Here is a 15,701-nt window from a genome sequence, read left to right as displayed (position 1 = left end):
TTTAGAGACCTGCCCCCAAAACTATCTGCAAAGTATTTGGATCAGACTCTAAAGCAATTTTGCCCATGGTATTCTCAAAAGCTACAAAATAATCCATCTGCAAACACTGAAGTTTATTACCTGTGTGTGATACCGCAGAGGCAGGCAGCTTAACAGAAACATCAGCAAAAGAACAAAGAACTCTACTAAAACCATGACAGTTTAGAGTGACTATGTACATATACAAAGTTATGCCTTGCAAAGAACAACATTAGGTTTTCCACAATAAAAAGAATATAGATTTTACTAAAACAGCACAGCCAAGTAAATCAACAAAGGAAAAAATCAGACAACAACAATCCCCAGAAGCAAGATCTGCATCCAAAATTTCTCTAATATATTAATAAAATATGCAGTTCTCAACTGGAGATTCTGACACATACAGAGAAAATAAAAATATAACACACAGGACAAAAGTAGATTACAGAAAATGATTGCAACAGAGCCTAATGTTATACTTAATAAACAACAACCGTGAAGCATCCACTGTAAGTATTTTCAAAACACTAAACAAACAGTGCTGGGAAGTGTAAAGGTAGCTATGTTGACAATGCCTCATCAAAAGAGTCTATCAATAAAGAGGCAGAAATATTTAAAGAAAAGGAATTTATGGAGTATAAAAGTAAAATAATTGAAGTGAAAAATTCACTAGAAGGGCTCAAGAGTAAAAACCAACTAGGAGAAAAAAGAATCAGTAAAGTTTAAGACAGCTTGAAAGTGATAATTCTATAAAAATAAAAGAATAAAATGAGTGAAGAAAATGAACAGTGCCTCAGAGAAAGGCAGAACACTAGCATGGACACCAAAATATGCATAATAGGGCAGCAGAAGTGAAAGATAGTGCAAAACACTACAGGTAGCAAAAACAAAAGAAATCCAAGCTGAGAGACATATTTACTTTTTGGTAACAAAAAAAGAGAATATTGAAATACACTAGAAAAAAGAAACTTAATGCATACAAGAGAGCCTCTACAAGATATTTTGCTGACTTTTCATCAGAAACCATAGAGACCAGAAGACACTGGAATAACATTTATAGTGCTAAAAGGAAAACAGTCAACCAAGAATCATATACCTAAATTTAGACACTCTAAGATATGGCATTAAAATATAATTCATAAAATAACAAATGGTGAATCATCCTTTATGAAAAAAAAGTTTGCTCTGTACAACACATGGTAAAGGGAATGAAGAAGTAAACCACAGACTAAGAAAAAATATTTGAAAATCACATATCTGGGCTAGGCGTGGTGGCTCATGCCTGTAATCCCAGCACATTGGGAGGCCAAGGCGGGCGGATCATGAGGTCAGGAGATTGAGACCATCCTGGCCAACATGGTGAAACCCCGTTCTCTACTAAAAATACAAAAAATTAGCCGGGCAGGGTGGCACGTGCCTGTAATCCCAGCTACTCAGGAGGCTGAGGCAGGAGAATCGCTTGAACCCAGGAGTCAGAGGTTGCAGTGAGCCGAGATTGTGCCACTGCACTCCAGCCTGGTGACAGAGTGAGACTCCATCTCAAAAAAAAAAAAAAAAAAAAAAAAAAAAAAAAAATCAAATATCTGACAAATAAATTGAATTCAGAATGAATAAAACTCCAAACTCAATAAATATGAGGAAAATACCTTAACAGACAATCCAACAAAGCAGATATATGAATGGCAAATAAGTATATGAAGAGATGCTTAAAATTTCAGTCATCGAAGAGATGCAAGCTGAAACTATATTGACAAAACACCCGTATTAGAATAGCCTATAAAAATAAAAACACTCAAAACCCATGCTCATGCCAAGTGCAGATAAGTATTTGGGCAAGTGGATCACTGATACATTGTTCATGACAGTACAACATAGTAATTAATGCCATTCTTGAAGAATTTTTTTCTATTTCTCTTAAATTTAACTTAGAGTTAACATAAATCCCACTTTGGGCTATTAACACAAAATAAAACTTGTGTTTGCACATATATCTGTATGCAAACATATACCCTAGCATTATTCATAATCACTAACAATAGGAAACAATCCAAATGTCCTTCACTTATGACTAATATTCTACTCAGTAATAAAAATAAGCAGGCTATTGATTCTCTTCCTGACTCCTCCCTCTGTTTTTCTGTCTTTCTCTATGTCCTTGTAACTCTATGTATGTCTCTCTGTCTCTGTTTGACTCTCTCTCTTTCTCACCTCACTGCATTAGGAAGGGACACCAAAAGGAAAATAAAACTATATCCCTTTTTAAAAAAAAAAAAAAGTGACAAAATCATATCAAAGAGTATAAATTTCTCAGTATGATACGCAAGCTGTAATAAATTGGTAATTTTCATTATATTCAAAAGCATGCTTTCAAAAGAATGAGCATTTTCCAGGTCCCTGAAAAAGAAGGACTTCCAATACCACAGAAAGAAGAGACACTGAGCTTCAAGTAGATTAGGACCTGGGAAGCAGGAAGGAATTTGGGAAGAACCATGGAGAAGCTTTGAAGATAATGAGGGCAACTGAAAAGTGAGAATGGGTTAACAGATCTGGATGTAGGGGCAGGAAATAGGTTCTGCAAAATTAATCATACTCTTTATGAAGAGAAGAATCACATAACCACACTGAAAGACTGTTTGTATTTTAGTCAGGCAATTTTGGGAAAATGTGTACAAATCCTGGGGGCGGGGGGGAACAAAAACAAGAAACCTCAACGGGAGAATTTTTTCGCAGTTTCTTGTATTCCTCAGACTTGCCTCAGAGAATTCACTTAACTGGATTATCAAAAGTAGGCCAGCAAGAGGGACAGAGAGGTGTTATGGGGTGGCATATATATACTCTAGGGAAACCATCTCTCTGCATGCAACTAAATACCTCTAAATTCACCCACAGTGTCATCACATATGTTGTACGTGATATGTGTTACTCCACTTGTAGAGGTGTCAATCATATTTAATTATGCATGATTATCACTGTCTAGAGCAAGGTACCACACACAGAATTTCACTATCAGTATTGAAAATATTTGCTCTGTAAATAAAGACAAACTTGAGAGAATTCAAATAAGAAATTAGAGACTGGGAGAAAATATATACAAATCACATTTCTGCCAAAGGATTTGTAATCAGAATACATAATAAACCAAAAATTCCACAATAAGAAATCAAAAAATCCAACAAAATAAAAAAAATCTCAATAGACACTTCATCATAGGAGATTGTGGATGGCCAATAAGTACATGAAAAATTGATCAACATCATTAGTCAATTAAAAAAATGCAAGTTTAAACAACAATATAATAAATCAATAAGCCATAGAGAATGGTTATGAATATTTGTCAATACCAAGTTTTGATGATGATTTAGGCAACTGTAATTATGATGCATTGTTCATAGAAACACAAAATGGTAAAGCCATTCTGGAAATTCGTCTTTTTAGGTTTTTTTAAAAAATCAATTTAAACAAACTTTTCACAGACCTAGCAATCCCACTCTAGCTATTTATAAATGTGAAATGAAACTTGTCTTCTCACATATGTCTGTATGCAAACTTTACAGTAGTTTTATGCATAATCACCAACGACTGGAAACAACTCATTTCATTCACATTTGACTGTAATACTATTTAGCAGTTACAAGAGAATATTAGTTCTTATAGAAACATGGATGAATTTTGAATGCATTTTAAGTGAAAGGAACCAGACCAAAGACCAACATATCATGAGACTGCAATTATGCAGTGTGGAAAAAGATGATAAAGGTGGAAAACAGAGCAGTGGTTGCCAGATGTTAGGCTGCGCTCGGGATTTACTACCCAAAAGGCAGAAGGAGGTAATTTTGGGGGCAATGTAACTTTTTTCTATAATGATCATAGTAATATATACAGAACTACAAGTATTTTTTAAAACCCATAGAACACTCCACCACCATTGAAGAGTCTTATTTTTTTTTAAATGCTTATTTCTCACAATCAATGTCCCAACAACACAATTTTCTCTCTGACACTCTCTGGAATTCAGGGAGAGCATCAGGGAATGGGACATTTTATGTTTTAAAGATCAGAGAAATCAACAGCAACTAAATAAAAAAACGCATTTTAAAAATTTCACCAAAAGCCATCATAAAACATCCAAAAAACTTTGTGTCCCCAATAACGCGTAGCAAAAAATAAATCAGAAGACAATAAATGAAAGAAAACAACACAAAATCTGATCACAATCAATGAACTGTGAGAAGATATTTGCAGTGTGGCCATGATAAGAAATAAAAGAGAAATTTATCCTGATTTGATAAGTAAATATCACCATACTTCAATCACAAAGGATTGAAGTATGGTGATACATATGCCTCATTGATGCAGACAAAATATCACAAAGAGCCATTTCCAACTCAACTCTCTCATCAGAATTAAAGGAAAGATGCACCAACTTATTTCCTTTTTTCCAACATGAAGAGGTAAGATTTGTGTCTTGCTTCTTAGACACTTTTCCAGTCCACCTGACATATGGTGCTTAGCATCCCCAACTCTCTCCTCTGTACAAAACTAAAAGATATAGAACTTTTTGTGGAGAAATAAATAAAATTATATCAAACAGTAAAATTATTTGGGTACTATGCATAAGCCCTAATAAACTGATGACTTGTAGAGGATTCAAAGATATTTTCAAAAGAACTACCATCTTTTGGGCCAATGAAGAAAGCCCATTCAATATCAGAAAGCCAAAAAATCTGAGCTTCAGCAGAATAGATTACTTAAAAGTGGGAGGGCATTTGGGGAGGGCTAAAGGAGAAGCCTTTAAAATCCTGAGGGGAACAGTTACGGAAGAACAGGTTAAAGGATTTGAGGGATAACATAGGCAAAAGATTTTACAAAAAGAAAAGAAAAAAAAAAAAACTACCACAGAGGCAATGAGTCTCACTGTCATCACACTGAAAGTCTTTTTCTCATTTCCATCAAGCAACCTGGGAAAAGGAATATGACTCAGAGAAGAACCATGGGAGTTCCTAGACTTGCCTCTGAAAGGCACTTCAGAGGCTTCCCTTGAGGGAGGCCAGCACTAGGGGTTTGAAGAGGTATTATACCTGCACTTTAGAGAAAGCTTCCCTCTGTGTGCAATAAAACACCTTCAATGCACCCACAGTGCCATTGTCTGTCGCACGTGTCATGCATTACTCTACTCACAGAAGTGTCAATCAAATTTAATTATACATGATTGTCACTCTCCAGAGTAGGGTACCACAGACAACATGTTGAAGGATGGAAGCCCTCCCTAAGCACCCATTTGTGTACTTTTGAAACAACTTCTCAATGTTTTCAGGCTGTGAGTAGCTGCTGGCAGTTGTACAAATAACCTATGCAATACCCACTCCACTTGTCTTTCTTCATTCATCCCTCTTGAGTGCTATCTTCTCATGTGTCATGGGTTTTACATGGCAGTTTTCAGAACTTAGAACCATTACGCCTTTTGGTCTAGGTTCTCTTGCTCATGAAAGAAACATCCTTGCGTGCTTTTCTTGCAAAGAATCAGCAGTATGCAGTCCTCAGATCCAATAGTTAAGCAGAAAATGCCTAACTCCAGTCTTAAAAGATCTGAGACCCTTTACATAAGTTACTTACCTCTACTCTGGAATCACAAAGTAAGTGGTGAAAACACACAAGATCCTGAAAGCAAAAAGAAGGAAAATAATCTGTGATTACTGTGGTGGAGATAGTAGAAATTGATTTTCTTCCTTAGACTCGGGAGTAAAAAGAAGCCCATTATACTTACTGGAAGTGATCTACAAGATAGATATGAGCTTGTGGTCCAGAGATGCCCTTATATAACTCGCAGTTCATAAATTTTCTTAGTCTATTCCTGGAGCAAGGTTGTTTTGAGCATGTTTTTGCATTTTTTATCTAACACACATGCTATTTGGTGTCTGCATTTCCCTAGGTCTACTGAACCTGGTACAACAAAATACAGAAGAACAAATATTTCTAGAGTCTGGGGTCTGAAAGAAGTTTTGACTCCAACAAATCTTACAGGCTTATTAAAAATTGAAATTTTATTGTTATACAAATTTCATATTCATCTAAACTCACAGAAGTGTGCACTAAAAAGAAGCTGTATTATGTATATGCATATGTATCATGCATGTTAATTACACATATATGTAATTGCATATATATTATGTATATGCATATGTATTTACATGTTAATGACATGTATATACGTAATTGGCATTAAGGGGTTAGAAGGAAATTCAAGTAAAAACATTCACAGCCTTAAACTGGAGTTTGTTTTAGAACTTAGTAGCTACAGGCTGAATGTATTTTTAAATATGGAAGTGGGAAAGTCTGAGAAACATCATCTCTAGTTTATAAAGTTTTTATTGAAACAACAATGAATACTAAAGGAAATCATCTCAATGCCTGAACATCTTGAAATCTTCCTTCTTTAATAAGAAAAACACGAAGCCTATATTTATAGTTGCAGGAGGCCCAACATATTTCTAAAAAGTACTAGAATTTCTAAGAAGACGTCAACTCTCCTCAGCATTATTAACCCCCATATTCCTCATCTTAACTGAATGCCTTAAGGCCCACTGGCCACTTTTTGCCTCTATTTTCTCTGTGAAGCTTACCCAAAATTAAGAAACACCACCTTCTCCTCCATTTCTCAAGGGAGATAAAATAGGTTATAGTAGAGGAAGGCCCAATCTCCTGTGGACACTGATTAGTTTTGTTATCAGAAAGCTTGACTGTAATCTGCCTGTCCAATTCACCTTTCTCTCCTCTCTTACCACCATGTCGTCTTGTGCTGGGCCATTCTCTATTCCATCCAGCAAACATGCAGAAGCACATACATCAGTCATCATAGCCATGTGCTGGCTTTAAGCTGGTAGAGGATAGGAATTTAGATTCATTCTTTCAGACATACCTGTGTACAGCCACTATCAGTTTAACAGGCAGCTGCAACTTTTTAAGACAAGAAACTCATGTTTCAGTCTCTGATCCGTTTTCTTCATGGTCAAGGATAATCAGTACTGGCAAAATAATACATTAACATGTCTTGAATTTCTTACTGGCATTTTTTTGAAACCTTCCAGGGAGAGAAAAACCCCCCCACCTAAAACATCATGCTAACAGTCACTGTCTTCTTCTTCTCTTCACCTCATATTCCACTGCCTTGAGACTATGTTACATAGCTTGACAGAGTCTTTGGATATTGTTCTTTCCTTTTCACCTCTAAAACCAAAGTGTCTTAACAGTCCCCTGAATTTGTGACATAAAATCCCTTGGAAGAGGATGCAACTGTAGTGGGCTGCAGATGGGTATGGACATCAAGAAAAGATAGACAGGAAAAACTGAGATTCCCTTTCATTGCTAGGGAAGAAGAAATGTCTTAGAAGCATTGAGAGATTAGAGATTGGTTAGACTCCTTAATAAATACAAAACTTTGCTCCATAGTGCTTTCCCAGAGTAGTCTTCTCTGACCACCCCATTTGAAATTGCATACCTCTTCCTCTCTGCCATAATGCCCAAACCTCAATTCACTTTACTGTTTCTCTATAGTGCTTAAAGCTATAACACATAGTTAACATTCTATTCATTTATTACTTTTTATATATTTGTACCAATAGCATATCAGCTTTTTGAAGAAAGTTTTGCCTCTCCTGTTACACTACTGTATTTGCAGCACTGATATACAATATGATGTGCTTAATGATTTTCTCTTGAACGAATCAGTGTATATTTCATTTACTCTCAGCTGTTAGTTTCATGTATAATCTGGAGTTTTCAGATGACCAGTCTAAAATCATGTTGAAATCCCAACAAAGAGTCCACCAGGGAACTCTGATGCTCCTGCAAAGCAAATGGGATTCAACTTGCTGCGTATAGAAAGTGCTAACTTGACAGAGTCTCAATATTGTCTAAATCGGGGAGTTTCACTTCGTCGAATTTAAGAAAGGCTGTATCTCCAGTGCAAGTCTGCCACTCTTTGGCCACACCTCCTTAGACTAAAGTGTTACAAATCACTAAAGGTATTATTTGGGACAAATTTTCCTTAAGGACTTCAATCACTACAAAAGTTGTACTTGTTAAGCATTACTATACTCAGAAAAGTACATTTTGTAATGCAGTATATGTGAATGGTACTTTCCTAAGTTAGGACACTGCACACAGCATAACCAAGGTTGCTTATCTCTGCCCAATCCATCCTACAACAATGTGAGACTTCTTGTTCCTACCCAATCCCCCCAATCCATGGCATGACATTCATCATTTTTTCATAAGACATGGCATTACCCACTCTATTGCCCTCCCACTTTCACTTGTCCCTGAGTAAAAGTCCCCTTGCTTGCTCTTTGCATTCTTGTACAATTTTCATGCCCAAGAAAGAATAAACCTCTTTCTGTTTTTTCTTCCTTATGTAATAAATATATTCTTCCTCTCTAACTTGTTGTTTTACAATATTATTAGGAAGTAAGCATTGAAAATATTTGCTTTACCACAAAGTAAACCAAACTCAACCAAAAGAAAACAAACACCAACAACAAAATATTTCCAATATACTCCCATACTCAGTATCCAAAAATTCATTCATTTCAAATCTATATAAAAGTAATCAAAACACACTAAGACATTTAAGAAGAAAAGGTTAGTCAAAGGGTGCAAATATTGAGTGGGCATAAACTCCATTTCCTGAATCTACTGAAAGGAAACTAACTTTTAAATTTATAACTGTTCAATTCCGAGAAGAGAGAGAGAGAGAGAGAGAGAGAGAGAGAGAGAGAGATGAGCTTAAATCCAAGAGTTGTCTTATTTTTCTCCTCTCAGCCCTTGATCAGAAGTCTAGCTGTTGACAATATGTTTTTCCATTCTGCACCACTGGCCATCAACAGTCTAACTTTCCTATGACCAGCTGAACCTGATAGATGAAAGAGAGTGTGTGAAGGAGACAGAGGTTACAAATCAGTCATAGTCAAGCAGAATAGGAACAGGATTATGGAACACTCTGCAGAGAGAGAGAAAAAAAAAGGATTTGGAAACACACGTCTGGCTATGTTATTTGCCATGGAGAGAGAAAGAAAGGCTCAAGGTAGAAACGTTTAAACCAGACTTCCCTAAGTCATTTTTTTCTTTCAATAGGCTAAAAAATGAGTAAAGTTCTCATCTCATAAAACTGTTAGAACTTTCACAAATTCAGTAAGTATGCCTGAGCCATCTGTGACCGAAGTATCTAATCTGTAAGAAGTTTGTTATGGGCAAAACCTTCATACTCTTTTTTTTTTTTTTTTTTTTTTTAGCTCTGACAGTCTTCTGACTGGTACTCATTTCTACTTCAGCTGTATCCTGCAGCCGATTGTATGGAAGTGTAATGGGGGAGAGAGAAATCTCCCACCTGGAGAACAAAGACAGTTGTATCTCTTCATGTTTGCCTTTAGGAAGGAAAGTAAGAACTCAGAGGGTTACTTGAAGTGGGCAGTTAGGAACTAAACCCAACTGTATCATAGACTTGGTTGCTTGGGGTCTTTTAAAGACATGGGATGAAAGACTAAAGTAATATATTCACAGGTTTCTAATTCCCTGGACTAACTGTTCCCTTTGTCTTCGTGGAGTCAAAGGGTGCCTACCTGTACCTCTCAAACCCACTGTTGACCCTAGCTAGCTCTCATCTTTGACTTTTCTGAAATGGTGTCCACAAGAACCAGACTATGTCTGTTATACCCCTCACTTGTGGTTTAATGTCTTTATGATATGGTAAATGTAGAACTAAATAGCATTTCCCTAAACACACATCCCCATTGCCCTTTCACTCATGGGAGATCCATTCCCCACATGCTCACTTACTCTTCCTCTCAAATGCTCCCTCTGCTGCCCCCAAATGAATCACAGAGGCCATTCGATAGCTAAGTCTCTAAAATGGTTTTAAATAATTAAAATTGGATCCTTTGCTCAACGGGTCCTTTAAAATGGGTTATGTCCTCCAGAACCTATTTCCAATCAAACTGAGATGATTTCTATGATATCTTGGTCCATGATCAAATCCAAAAGCAATGTTCAGCAGTAAATTTTCCTCATTGCCTGGGGCATAATTCTATTCAGAAACTGTACTGTAGCCATGCTTGGAAAGAGTATATCATGTGTGTCAGCTTTCTCCACATATCTTCCATGAGACAAAGTCTCCCGAAAACCATCTAAGGCCACATTGGCCTCAAATCAGAATCTCTACATATTCCAGAATAATTACACTCACTCACTCACTCACTCATTCTCTCTCTGTCTCTCTCCACCTTTTCAGAAATAAATATACAATTAAATTTGAGAACGATCTTTAATGATGTCACTGCTATTGGCTATGCATATCAGGCATAGTGAGAGCTTTTGTCCAGTGCAAACATTAAAGCTTATAAAGAAAGGGAGAAGACACCCTATCAGTAGACACAGATTGTTCATGATAAGTAATGTTTGGAGATAAAATAGAAACTTCCTTTGTTTTGATCACAACTGAAATTTTCGCCAAGGATTGAAGTAGGGATGTAATCTGTCATGGTTTGAGATGAAGGAATACCAGAAAGCCTAATTTTCCATAACCAATAATTTGGTTAAAGGGGGCTTTCCTGGTGGCCTAGTTCCCACAAAAGAATATAAAACTTGCTTCCCATGCACTGCTTCAGTTCCTCAGAAATTCTTCAAGAGTTGGCTATCTTCTCTCTGTCCTTCAGTGTACGGAGTTAAGAATAAAAACCCAAAGGTAAATAAGAGGGGGGGAAAAAGGCAATATAATATTTTATCATTACCCGAAGTCCTAAACTGTGGTTCTTCTTGCCCATGCATCACTGACATAACTAAAAAGTAAGTAATAAGTAACACATGCTAATAATACATTAATAAATAGGAATTGAAACTGTGTAAGAGTATCATCTAGCTCAACCACGCTTAACTCCTAATAATTTGGTAACTGAAAATATGATTCAAGGTGAGTCTTAACAAGAGGAAATTTTGGTGTTAAACAGAGGAAAATCAACAGGAAGACAGAGACGCATGTTAACCACACCTCATACTGTAGTCTCAACTGCTCAGACCACTTTTTAAAAAGTTATATAAATTCCTGAAGAACATGTATGTAAAAATTTTCCTACGGGCCTTCATTCTCTATACCTACTTCCTTAGAAGGCACTTAGTAGGGTCCCCTGATGTGTCTCAGCACTAAAAGTTTGGCACCTTGACTCAAGGAAGGGCAGCTGTGAGGACATTGCCATACTTCTTCCTCCAGGGCCACTACTGATGTTGTACCTGTTGTATATTACCTCACTCTAAGAGGTGCATATTATGTTTTTAGCCACACAGATGGCACTTGCTGGGATGAGGTACTGCATACAGCATGGCCAAAGTGTCAGTTCTACCCAAACTCCAACACTTTTCACCATGCCATTTCAATCAATATCCCAACACTATCAACGTACGAGGGATCCACAGGATATACTCAAACCACATGGAAAACAATCATCCCACTTCCTTCTTTCACCATTTCCTGAGTGTGTACCTTCTACATGCTGTGTAAGTAATGGGACAGATTTTAGGACTTAAAGAGAATGAACTTTCCTCAACTTCCTTCTTCCTTTGGTACTTACAGTATCTACCTAAATTATTCTGTTAAGTTTAAACTTAATATAGCTGACACATGAAAAACTAGTTCGCATTTCCCAGAAGTCAGTTATTAAGTAGAACAAACCTCTCAACTCACCCATCACATCTATGTATTGCAGGCCAGAAAAAGCTCTACTGGAAGACAGCAGAACAGAATTATCTGCTTATTCCCAACTTGAATATTCCTCATACTATTACATGGGCCTGACTTGGGCATCCTCTGGCCATGTACTTCATTTAAGAGAGCAAGAAAGTTTCTCTCTTCTATTCATTCCTATGTCCAGACTCCATCAGTCAAGCAGGTTGCTTTGACAACTTCAACATAGCATTTAGTATTAAAACATTGTCAAGTAAACATTGTCTAGCCAATAAAATTATTCAAAATATCTCAAATCCTTCAGTTGAATTCCTTAATACTAATTAAAGGAATCAAAGTTGCATTATACCGTAACATTTAAATATACTACCTTCTCTTTCTATATACATCTCTCACATGCCAAAGTTCTTCCTTCAACTACCACATCAATCACTCCAATGAAATCCAGATACCCAATAATAAAACAAATGTCTCTATTTGTCAACCACCAACCCAAGTGCTATTTCTTCTTCTCTTCCCCGTCTCCTCTTTTGATTAACTTCAAAGGAATCATGACCACAGCACGGTATATATAAGAGGGTGCTGAACCTAAGGGCTCAGAGAAGCCCCCAAAACACAACTATTCTCCATTTCCATAGTATGCAGGATCCAATCAGAGGAGAGAAACAACACAGTCATTTGAATAGGAAATATCTGATAAAAGGAATTATTAACTGAACATGGAGATTCAAGTAATAAGGATTGTCTAGCACAACGTAATGATAAAATTTTAAAAAATACAGTAATACCAGATATATAATAGCAGACATAACATCATGTAAAATTATACATAGTAGCAATTAACCCTCGGGCAACATATGACTCTTCTCAGTGTTGGTGTCCATTTTCCATATCTCCACAGTTGGAGATATCACTATGAACTTGTGTTTAGCTTAACACGGAAAGAGATAATCACATATAGAAACTATCTTGCATATATAACCAAACTGATTTTAAACTTCATAAGAAAAAGTAAAAGATCTATTGTAAACAACATATAGATACCTGTATGTACATGGGTTAGCGTACACATATATTTTTACTTAAAAAGATAATACAATGATTTTATGAATACACTATTAAATTTGACATCTTGCATAAAATATACAAATTATTTGAAATACAAAAACTACCAAAGATCAGGAAAAACAGATAATCTGAGTAACTCCTTTTTTATTAAATGTATAGAGTCTTTGGGAAAAAGGTAACCTTCCAACAAAACAAACGATGGTCTTTATGATGTATAAACTTGGCTAGGTTACAGGTTCCAGATATTCATATGCTAATCCAGGCATTGGTTTGAAAATATTTTGTAGATGTGACTAAAGTTTGTAAGAGTTGACTTTAGGTAAGGGAGATTATCCTAGGTAATCTGGATGGACTAGATTCATCAACAGAATGTTTTAAGAGCAGAGCCAATGACTGCATGAAGAAGAAGAAATTCTACCTGTGGATATTAGCTTCAGCTTGGGTCCAAGGGTTACAGCATGCCCTTCCTGATGACTTGGCCTATGAATTTCAGACTTGTCTAGTTATCTGCAACAATTGCATAAGTCAATTCTTTGCAACACACACACACACACACACACACACACACACACGTGCACGCCCTACTTATATTCCCTGAAACAATTCTATTAATATAATATATATGTCCTAAAGGACCTATATAGCTCCACTAGCATATTCTATCACACATTAAAGAAATAATATCAAATCTGCTCAATCTCTTACAGAAAATAAAGAGAAATAACATTTTCAACTCATTTTTGAAGCTGCTATTATCTTGGTTCTGAAACCAGACAAATGACTGAAAAGAAAAGTGAACCATAAATTGATATTTTCCAGAAACATCAGCACACATATTTTAAAAAACAATTTATAGCAAACCAATCAAGCAATATATAAAAGGATAATGCATTACAGCCCGATGAGGTTTGTTCCAGGAATGTAGGGCAGGTATAACATCCAAATACTGATGCAGTTTAACTCATAAAAGAAATGAGAAAAGCCAGAGAATCATCTTGAATGGTACTGAAAAGTATTTGAAAAAATCATTCCCTATGAAGAAATTCCTCAGTAAACTATGAATAAGAGGTAACTTCTTCCTGATAAAGGAGAACAACAAAAAACAAAACTGACAACAAAACAATACAAATATCATACTTTGTGGTAGAAAAAAATGTTCTCTTCCTTAGTATTTGAGAGAAAATAAGGATATCTACACTCATTGATTACACTTTTTTTAATGTATTTATTATATTTTTTTGAAATGGAGTCTCACTATGTCGCCCAGGCTGGAGTCCAGTGTCACGATTTTGGCTCACTGAAACCTCCACCTCCCGGGTTCAAGTGATTCTCCTGACTCAGCTTCCTGAGTAGCTGGGATTACAGGTGCATGCCACCACACCCAGCTAATTTTTTGTATTTTCAGTAGAGATGGGTTTTCACCATGTTGGCCAGACTGGTTGATTACATTTAATATGATACTGTAGGTCTTAGCTAGAGTAATAATTCAAAATAAATAAATGTATTAATAAAGGTACATTAATGATTAAGGAGGAAGTAAAGCTGTATTTGGAGATGGCATTAATAGTCCATGTGGAAAACCTAGGGCATGTACCAAAAAGTTACTAGAACTAGCAAGTGACTTTATCATGTTGGCAGAATAGAAAGTATAGAAAAATCACTTGTATTCCTCTGTGCTGGCAATGAACAGTTGAAAATGTGAAAAATAAGGCCACTTACAATAGCACCCCAAAATGGGCATTATTTAGGCTACTTTAGCTACTATATTTTAGTTCAAATAGGGATATACCTTTGTTATACCTTTTCCTAGGAGATTAATCTTGAAGTTTTCATGTCTTTACATTTGACAAAAATATAAACTTGTTGTTAACCTCATGCCTTATAAACATTGGCTTACACCTCATGCCTTATAAACATTGGCTTACACATACTTTTTACTTTCTAAGCCTTTCACTAACCTTTAGTCAGAAGAAGTACGTTTTTGACCCTCAGGACAATTAAATGAAAATTATTGACATTTATTAATATGTATAGACTTAGTGGGGTTCAAACCTAAGCATAGTGTTTACCTGACTTTGAACTCATACTCTCAAGAAAAATGGAAATTCAAATGCTTCTTTAATGACTTTTATGTAAAATTATAGGAAATTCTATCATCTCAAAGAAAGTTTATGAAATCATTTGTTTACCAGAGCGATATTTATAGGATTGTTTTACCTTTCTGAGTAAGCTGAGTTAAGGTCCTTGAATAAATATTAATATACTACGGGAAAGTAATTAAAAACAAAATATCAGAACAGAGTATTCTGAAAATAATTATGTATAAAATAGGACACTTTTTCATGTTTCATAAAAGTCTGTGCCACCAAGATTTGAGTGGATGAGATGCTTTCTACTGAAATATTTAATAGTGTGCAGAATGTAAATCTCATGAAGGCAGTGACTTGATTTTCTTCACTGCTGTATTTGTAGATCCTACCACAATGTCTGCCAAACAGTAAAAATCAAAGAAGCCAGTGAATGACAGCTTTCTTTGCATTTAACTCTGTTGACTTTCAATAAAGTTAGAGATTTCTAATTCAAATGAAAAAGGAAAGTACTTGTCAAGAAGGAGGGAATAACAGTAGCTCTTTAAGTCATGACCATTTATATTATATTAATATGAAACAAAATAATACAGCATGGTAAAAGTTATGGGATAACTTGTATTTTTATTATAATAAAAATAAAGGAAAAGAACCCTTCCTGAAAAAGAAAATAATATAACTCATAATATACAGGGAATCATTATTTCAATAAATAATATATAGGATTCAATAAGATGTAAACTGCCTAGTATAGTGTTGATACCTAGCATGGGTTCAATAAATTATGGTCACTGTGAAGA

General features: G+C 35.7%; 1 long non-coding RNA gene across 1 annotated transcript in view; it reads right to left on the bottom strand.

Annotated features, from left to right (window-relative positions):
- The window catches only part of LOC105485072 (uncharacterized), a 65,930-nt gene that overhangs the window by 14,924 nt on the left and 35,305 nt on the right, over positions 1 to 15,701 (bottom strand). Inside the window, exon 3 of the long non-coding RNA XR_989332.2 lies at positions 5,632 to 5,676. This is a non-coding gene — a long non-coding RNA (uncharacterized lncRNA). The remainder of the gene's footprint in view (positions 1 to 5,631; positions 5,677 to 15,701) is intronic.

Source organism: Macaca nemestrina, chromosome X (genome assembly GCF_043159975.1).
Source record: "Macaca nemestrina isolate mMacNem1 chromosome X, mMacNem.hap1, whole genome shotgun sequence".
In the NCBI taxonomy this organism is placed as follows: Eukaryota; Metazoa; Chordata; class Mammalia; order Primates; family Cercopithecidae; genus Macaca; species Macaca nemestrina.
This window is presented reverse-complemented; position numbering and strand designations above follow the sequence as displayed.